Source organism: Callithrix jacchus, chromosome 11 (genome assembly GCF_049354715.1).
Source record: "Callithrix jacchus isolate 240 chromosome 11, calJac240_pri, whole genome shotgun sequence".
NCBI classification, from domain to species: domain Eukaryota; kingdom Metazoa; phylum Chordata; class Mammalia; order Primates; family Cebidae; genus Callithrix; species Callithrix jacchus.
Genome location: NC_133512.1, coordinates 125,341,618 through 125,349,917, shown reverse-complemented (window position 1 = coordinate 125,349,917; position 8,300 = coordinate 125,341,618). Strand labels below are relative to the sequence as shown.

The window sequence follows — 8,300 nt, the reverse complement described above, 5'->3', positions numbered from 1 at the left end:
TCTCTTCCTTCAGCCTGAAATGCCTTCCCCTCATTTTGCCCTCTTGAAAAGCTTCTATTTATCCTTCCATTTCATTTCATGACTGTCCTCTAAAATGTGCTCCTCAGGCCTTTCCTTTTTCTATTCTCCATTGAAACATTCTAACAAACTCCATTAAAGTACTTTTACTGCTGTATTCCAATTATTTGATGGCATGTTTGTTCTAGGCTGTGAACAACTTGAAGGTGGAAATCATTTTTTTTTATTTCCATAATGTAGTACCCATCAGAGTGGCACATAAGAAGGGCTTAACACTATTTTGGAATTTACTTTTATTAATTAATTTTTATTTCTATTTTAAGTTCCAGGGTACATGGGCAGGATGTGCAGGTTTGTTACGTAGATAAACAAGCGTCCTGGTGGTTTTATGCCCCTATCAACCCATCATCTAGGTATTAAGGCCAGCATACATTAGCTATTTTTCCCAATGCTCTCCCTCCCCCAAGCCCTTTCCCTGACAGGCCCCAGTGTGTGTTGTTGCCCTCCCTGTGTCTGTGTGTTCTCATTGTTCAGCTCACTTATAAGTGAGAACATATGGTGTTTGTTTTTGTTTTCTGTTCCTGGATTAGTTTGCTGAGGATAATGGCTTCCAGCTCCATCCATGTCCCTGCGAAGGACGTTGTCTCATTTGAATTTACTTTTAAGATATTGAGTGGGTCAGACCAGGTCACTAGTATCAATTATAATGAAAGTTTTGTATTTGGGTTTTTCCTCCTGCACTCTCCATTCTGGTTAATTGTATAACCTCCACATCCTTCACTCAGAAGCCTCCATGCAGTGGCAGCATTCCAGCTGGTGCCAATAATGGGCAGCCACTAATGAGGAGGACAAGAAGGAGAAGAGCAACTATACATTGCAAAAAGACAGTCACTTGCAAAGGGAGGGTGGAGCATGGAGCAGGAAGTAGCAGATCTTGCATTTTGTTGAAGAAAATTAGACTGGATGTGGGCACTGAAACTTAAAAAGCTGAGTTGATTTTTATTTGCTTGAAAAATGAAACAGTAGAGATTACAGAGGGAGAGCATGTTAAGCAGTGAATATGATGTTTACTTTTTAAAAAGTGTTCGTTTGAATAAATTACATGAAGGGCTAAACCAGAAGTCACATGCTATTGATCAATGTGCTTTGCCCAGCACCAAATGTGTATCATTTTGCTCATCCTTTGTCTAAAATACGGCAAATTTAAAATTCAAAAGATTTCACATAAAAATCTAGATTTCTGAAACTTTCTTAAAAATTTGGAAACTGAAGTTTTGTCCACATGGTGACACTCTTGAGGAGACAGCAGAGAAAGGCAGTGAAGATTGAAGGAACTGGAGTCAAACTGCTTCTGTCTAAAACCAGCTTTATCTCCATGGACAGAACAGTTCCTAAAATGAGCCGTATCCATTCACATCAAAATAATAGTAAATGCTACTTTTTGTGATAGCATTATAGTTTTTAACCATTTAAAAGTTGTTTTAAAATGTTGCTTTTTCCATTTTATCTCTTCTTTTTAAAATGTCTTTTGGATGTTTTATAAAATGAATTAGTTAGAACATATTATACATATATACATAGATAATGATCACCACACAATAAACATATCTTTAAGTCTCCATTTTATCAGTTAAAAAGAATGCACATTTCAAGATCTTTTCAAAGACATTTTATTTACATTAAATTTAAAATTACATGGATTTTATGGGTAAATATCCTTTAACAAAGACCTGGAATTTTCTATAGCCTCTTGTAAAATTAGCTGGTTTTATGAATTCTTCACGATAATGCAATTTAAACCAAAGAAAGTTGAAGAGGACTAAATGTATATTTCAGTGCCTATATCAGCCAGCAAATGCAAATTCTAGTCCTGATCCTCTTGTCTCCTTCCCTCAACTTGGTTTTCAGGCACCTTTCCGTTCCACCACAATAGTCCAAACCTTTGAACATTCTCCTTCCTCAACACACCGTTTAAAATGCAGCCACTAAAAAGACAGTTCTCTTCGGAAGCAAAGGAGTGAATTACCTCACATGATGTCTTCTTGCCTGTAATTGAAAAATCCCTCTGAACAAGCGGCATCATGGAGTTTATACTTGATTTAGTTCTAGCCTTGATTGTTAATCATCACCTCTAACCACACATCCAAAACTAAAAGGGAATGGGCATGAATCAAGTCTTTCAACACCTTAGAGAGAGGTTTCATATAAATACAAGGTACTATTCATAGATACCACACCTTAAATAACTTCCTTCTTTCGAAAGAGTATGAAAGGAAATAAAGCCCAACCCCAAAAGCCTGCTGATCAGCTTGACTACCAGAGGACACTGATTATAGACTAAAGGACTTTAACCTAGCTATTCGGCACCATTAGAATGTTTGATCTTTCAGTTATTACAGTTTAAATGAGATTTAACCCTGAATTAAACTTGTATCTATTTAAAGTACAATTTTTGAGCTTCTCAACTTATTGTGAATACAACAGCTTCTATGCCAAACCCTCAAGGTCAAATAACATTCCTCCCCACCCCAGTATCTTCTGAGAAGGCCAGCAGAAGACTGTACCCACTTACTAAGTTTGAATCTTTTGTACTCCATTTTTTTCTGACCTCCAGATAGGTTCTCATTTGATTACAAGTCAACAACACCTTGGTCACCTGAGCATTCATTTTAATAGAATACACATTTCAGGATAGCAAAGTTTAATGGGCACATGGTGAAGCCTGGCTGTCTATGTTCATTACCAGCTCTGTCACTGAGTACCTGTGCAAACTTGGCCAAGTTAATCTCTTTGTGGTTTCATTTACTCCTTTGTGAAAGGAGAAGGATCATATTACTCACCTCCTAGTATAGCGAGAGTTAATCAGGTGATCTTTGTTAAAGGTCTGAGGGCATGGTACCCTCCACTATGCAAGCATTTGCCAGCCAGAACCCATGCCCAGCGCAGTGGTTGTTCCCTGAATATTTGTTGAATGAAGATCTTTTATTTTTACAAGGTCTTTATAGATTCAGAAACACATATCTTTATAGCATTTTGTTATATGCTAAACAGTGTTCTAAGTACTGTACAAATATTCACTCATTTAATCCTGAAAACATCCCTATAAGGAAGGCAGTAATATTATCCTATTTTCCAGAGGGGGAAACTAAAACACAAATAGTTCAGTAAATTTGCCTGAGGTCACCTGCTGAACTTCTCAAACCTCAGTGTACATAGGAATCTCCTGGACAGTTTGTTAAGCATGTATTTTAGAGCCTAGCCCTCAATACTTGATAACAGGAAGTTGATGCTGGGGTCCGTAATCACTATTTCTGCCAGCACCCAACGGATTTTCAAAAACACTAGACTAAGATAATGATAAAACATTAGTTTGATCACTTTATAAAATGAATGCCATGGATGAGAATAAACCAAACTTTAGACCAACATGATACTTAATAGCACTGAGCCAAAGGCAATACTTTTGTTCCATTCTGGAGTTATGTCTGGGCTGTGAAATGCATGTACGAAATGACAGATAACAGAAAATATACCAGAGTCAAATGATGGAGTGGTAGTAATATACCAATACTGAAATGCTGGACCAAGAGGCCGCATAACCTTTACATGTGCAGACAGAAAACCAATGTGACTTTGGTGAGAGTCATTTGAAGTACTGCCATTTCTTCATGGTAAAGAAATCAAGCCTTTATTTAGTCACATTTAGAAAGCAGCTGAAATTCAGTCTGTGTTCATTCTAGACATGTAAATGGAAAAATGTGGAAATATAGGAAGGAGGACCACATAATCAGGCTTGATTTCTGGCAGAAAGAAAAACTACATGGTATATCTAAAATCAAAAAGCTCATTTTTATGCATTTAATGTTCTAAAACTGAGATGTGTTTTTAAATCATTGTAATCATTAAGTGGGGTAGTATTTTTCCCGCTCCATTCAAAATAGTGTTTTAGGATTGAAAAATATATAATAATTTATTTTTTAAGTGGCACAGATTACAAAAAATTATAAAGCATAATTTTAAGTCATAATCAAAAGAAAATGGTTTGCAACTATCATTGTTTGTGAAAAGCCAAGCAAATCCAGAGTGATATTTTAACATATAAATCAAGATTTAAATATCAAAATATAGGGTAACAAGGTAAAGATGAGTTAATTCACCCACAATTTACATTTTTCTAGTGGTGGTCATTTGCCAACTATAATTTTTTTATACAACCTCTCTCCAACTCGTCTTACCTCTGAATCTTCAAAGTCCATTGTAACACTCCATATGTCTTTTTACTCTTGGTGGGAGGACATGTTTCAGTTGAGTATTACCTCACCTGAAGTAAAAAATGATCACATAACTATAATAAAGAAAATTTGCATTATTTGATTCTAAAGAGATGTAGAAAAACTGTTTATCCATTTAAAATCACTGACTAGGGATTCATGAACTAGGATTCATATTGTTCAAAAAGTAATTGACTTTAGGTTTTTAAAATGGAAATATAAGATATCAAATTTATCTTTAAAAAGAAATTTAAAACATGATTTCTCAATATATATGACAAATATGCAACAAATAGATAGTTCCCCCTAAGATTGCCCCAGACTAGTGTTAAAAATGAGGTCACAGGCCAGGCGCGGTGGCTCAAGCCTGTAATCCCAGCACTTTGGGAGGCCGAGGCTGGTGGATCACCAGGTCAAGAGATCGAGACCATCCTGGTCAACATGGTGAAACCCCGTCTCTACTAAAAATACAAAAAATTAGCTGGGCATGGTGGCGCGTGCCTGTAATCCCAGCTACTCGGGAGGCTGAGGCAGGAGAATTGCCTGAACCCAGGAGGCGGAGGTTGCGGTGAGCCGAGATCACGCCATTGCACTCCAGCCTGGGTCACAAGAGCGAAACTCCATCTCAAAAAAAAAAAAAAAAAAATGATGTCACAAAAACAGCTACAGAAGAGAACATCTCTTCTGTGACAGAGTGGTGGCTCTGTCACCACCACTTCCAAGAACTTACCAACTTTCTCCTTAAATTGATTTTGTATGCCTGGATTTCACATATTCGCCACTGACCAGTTCTCTTGGTGACTCTGCAGTACCTGTTATTTTCCTGCTGATAGTTCCAGTCAAGGCCACTCATGTCTGCCAATGTTCTACTACGTGATTTCTCTAAAGTCAGCCTTCTACTGCTGATGGCTATGGATATGTGGACCAAGACCCACAAATGCCTGATGTTTCAGGGCCTTCACCTATGTTTCAAGAAGCCTGTCATTTATCAGCACAGCCTACTCATACCTTAGCTTTCACTTATAAATGAGAGCATGCAGTATTTTGTTTTTGATTCTTGACTTACTTCATTCAGCATAATGGCCTCCAGTTTCATCCAAGTTGCTGCAAAAGACACTGTTTTGTTCCTTTTATGGCTGAGTAGTATTCCATGGTGGATATATAGATATAGACATAGAGATACACAGATATACCACATTTCTTTATCCACTCATTGGTTGATGGGCACTTAAGTTGATTCCTCATCTTTGCAATTGTGAATTGTGCTGCAATAAACACACATGCACATGCATCTTTTCATATATTTCATCTGTTTTCTGTAGATGTACTAATTTACATTCCCACCAGCAGTGTATCAGTGCTCCTTTTCACAACATCCACACCAACATCTATCTACTATTCCCTGACTTTTTAGTAATGGCCATTCCTGCAGGAGTAAGATGGTATCTCTCTGTAGTTTCCATCTTCATTTCCCTGATGATAAGTGAAGTTGCACATTTTTTCTTATACTTGTTGGCCATTTGTATATCTTTTGAGAAATGGCTATTCATGTCATTTGCCTGTGTTTTGATGGGGTTAATAATTTTGTTATTGATGTATAACTCTAGGTAACCACTTAACCTCAAAAGAACTAATTTTATTACCAAAAAAATGACTTTCATCTTGGGCAAGCATAATCTGGTAAAGATGAAAGGCATTAGGAAAATGAGTTAGGGTAAAAAGAGAAACAACACAAAAATGAAACAATAAAAGTATGATTTGTTCCTTTTACGCAGGGTTTCTTTCTTAAAACAAAGCAAAGAACATTGTGTCATAATGCATGTTGAAAATGTAGTAAGGTTTTCGAGTGGGCTGCAGCCTCAAAAGAGAATATCATATATCAAAGGATAAGCAAATAATGAGAGCCCAGTAGAATAAAACTGATTTACCACAGGTTTTTTAAAAAATTAACTCATCAAGTTCAAAAGTAGGTTACTTACAGCTCTGGGATTTAACAAAACTATTCACCCTTCTTTTCTAATTAATTTCAAAGCTCTTTTTACTAAATTTTCTTACCCTTTTATCTCTTGTCATGATATCTCTCATTCATTAACACTGGATTGCATTCTGTCCACTCCTGTTGAGCGGGAACAAGAGAAGTTTGGTGCTAAAACGCTGGAGAAGCAAGAAGAGAGAAGCATTTCTTCCTTCAGGACTGGACTGAGACTGTTGGAAATATTTCATATTGTTTTTGGGTTCCTCAGATCCTTCCCCATGATTCTCTAGTCAATTCATACAAGGTAGTTGGATGTGATCCCTACCCTCTGACAGCAAGAAAACTGACTCAGAATGGCAAGTATAGACCAAGTACATGGACTCTGAGCCAATGATGACAATGCCAGTTTATCTTGGTGAAAAAAGAAAAGTTATTTTTTAAGTTCTTTTTAGAACTAATATAAGCAATATTCACTCACCTATAAATTCAACAGATATTTATTGATTCACATACAAGGCACTATTCTAAAGCTATTTTCCTAAAATTTCATTTCTAAGATCACTTTTGTGCTTTTCTTTTGTGTTGACTTAAAGAATAATCACTAGCTATAAGTAGTACATGGGGCCACAAAAGATGCCTACAGTAATTCATTTTGTTAGAAATAAAGTTACTATGTGAATTGATCCATAAAATCAATATAAAAGAGAAATGCAAAGTTGCTAAACTCCAAGAACCATGAGGCTTCATCTTAACTAGAGTCAAAATGCTCACATCTCTAAAGAAGGTATTTGCTTTTTAGAAGAGTGGCTTCTTAGCCATAAAAACATGGAAAAAGATTTCCAGAGACATTGGTTGTCAGTGCCACTCTAAGCTCTATGGTGGTGGAAAGTGTAGTCACCTGTAAAATCAACTTGAGGAAATACTTTGGAAGGGATACACCTACAGTGGAGACCCATCAGTCTGGCAGAGCCCAGCGGCATTAACATTTTTGTCATATAGACAAGCAATCTCTTTTCTAGATTCCCTGTTCAGTTGGAACCTTGATCATTTGATTTTCTTAGTAGTTTGCCTATAGGGAGAAAATAGATGGGTCAAAGTAATGCTAGTATTAGGTTCACTTGGGAATTGTATTTTTCACTGTGAATTAGTTACTTTTCTGGTCTTTTTGTAAGTCACTTGGATGTATAATTAGCATAAGTGAGTGTCCTCAAACATACCAATTCCAGAACACTGGCAAATTCAAATTCTGCCTCTTAAGCTAATAACCAGTTTCTGGTCTTAATGAGCTCAACAAGGTAAATGTTACTTCAGTGGTCATTTCTTAATTTCATCACTTACCTCCTTTTTAAACATAGATAACAAATGTAAAAAGAGGTATGTTAAAGTGACATGTATTACTTTTCCTGATTTGGCTAATGGGATAGTGTATACAATACCAGGTTAATTAACAAAACTCAGTCAACAGGTGAGGGAGATAAGTGACTTAAAGGAGCTGACCTACTAGGATCAGTCCTATATCTAAAATAATGTTTTAAAATTTTAAATGTTTCTATCTCCTCCTCCATGAAAATATTCAAGTCTACTGTTATTTTTGTGTTATTTTGAGAGCAGATTTTAATAACTTAGGGGATAATTAACATCTTGACAGAACAAAGAGGATAGATTTTTAATTATTAACATTTAATGTAAAGTATTTCAAACAACATGATTTATATGTATATAAGTTAACTTTATGTACATCATGGGGATGGAAAGCAAGTTAGCAAATGTTTTAAGTGCTAATCAGATATGCTTGCTTCAAGCAAGGTTTGTTAAGATCTGAGAAACTCAAATTAGATTTCAGAGACATCTTCTACAGAAGTTTCAACACTCCCATACCTACATCTTCCTAGAGGGAATTGTAATTGTACAAAAGATGTTAAAAAATAATTTTAATTGGTAAAATGGTGTGTAAGAGCTATGAATATGGCTAGAAATATTCTACAAGCATCTCCACCCTTGCTTAGGCTATATGAATCCATGGGATTAAGGGTTTT

At 36.1% G+C, this 8,300-nt stretch overlaps 1 long non-coding RNA gene across 1 annotated transcript; it reads right to left on the bottom strand.

The window, feature by feature from the left end:
- Window positions 1-1,829: 1,829 nt before the first annotated feature.
- LOC144578226 (uncharacterized) lies at window positions 1,830-4,342 on the bottom strand. The gene is made up of 2 exons (XR_013523674.1): window positions 4,254-4,342; window positions 1,830-2,064 (listed from the first exon to the last, which is right to left on the bottom strand). It is a non-coding gene; the product is annotated as an uncharacterized LOC144578226 (long non-coding RNA).
- Between the last annotated feature and the right edge of the window lie 3,958 nt (window positions 4,343-8,300).